The sequence below is a fragment of the Blastomyces gilchristii genome (genome assembly GCF_000003855.2).
Source record: "Blastomyces gilchristii SLH14081 genomic scaffold supercont1.9, whole genome shotgun sequence".
Classification (NCBI taxonomy): Eukaryota; Fungi; Ascomycota; class Eurotiomycetes; order Onygenales; family Ajellomycetaceae; genus Blastomyces; species Blastomyces gilchristii.
This window is the reverse complement of record NW_003101674.1, coordinates 660,122-660,946: the sequence shown is the minus strand read 5'-3', so window position 1 is coordinate 660,946 and position 825 is coordinate 660,122.

The window sequence follows — 825 nt, the reverse complement described above, 5'->3', positions numbered from 1 at the left end:
CTATATATAACTGTCTCATAGCCTGGAAGAATAGACCTCTCTCTGTATTTAATAGTCTGATAATGTTGTTTAATAGTCTTTCTGCCTTGACAGTTCTTTGTTGAATATAATATTTAAAATTCAACTTGGAGTTTAATCATACTTCTAATCATTTGATATTTAAACTGAGTTTAATCTCTCTATTTAAAAGAGTTAGAGATAGTTCTTTCTCATTGAATCTAGAAAAGAAATGAATTAACTCAGTTTTATTCATATCAAATTGAATTTAATTGATATCTGCTCTGACAAGGATTTTCTTTGCTACTTTTTCAATCACTTTCAAATTCTCTTTGATAGTTTTTGAGCTGTAGACTAGATCAATATTATCTATATAACTTGAAAATCATACTATTTTCATATTTCTATCTTTGAATAGATATGCAGTATATATTACAAATAAAGTGAGTGAGATTGAAGATTCTTGCAGCACTTCTATTTTTATCTCAGTCTTATCTTGTTTCATTTCATCAAAGAAAAGTTATATGATTCTTTTAGATATAAAACAGTTAACTCATTTTATTAGAGAAAGTGACAGTTTTAACATCTTTAAAGTCTGAAATTAACTTTGACTTTGAAACATGATCAAATGCTTCTTTTATATCAATAAAAAAACTGCAGTTGAGACCAGATCTTCATGCTTTGCTATTTTGACTATCAATGAATAACTGAGAGAACAGTATCAATTGCAGAATATTGTTTTCTATCTCTTATTTATTCACTGAATAAAAAGAGAGTTATTAATAGAGCTTATAAAAGAATAGTTGAGTAGCTATTATCTTTTCTAAA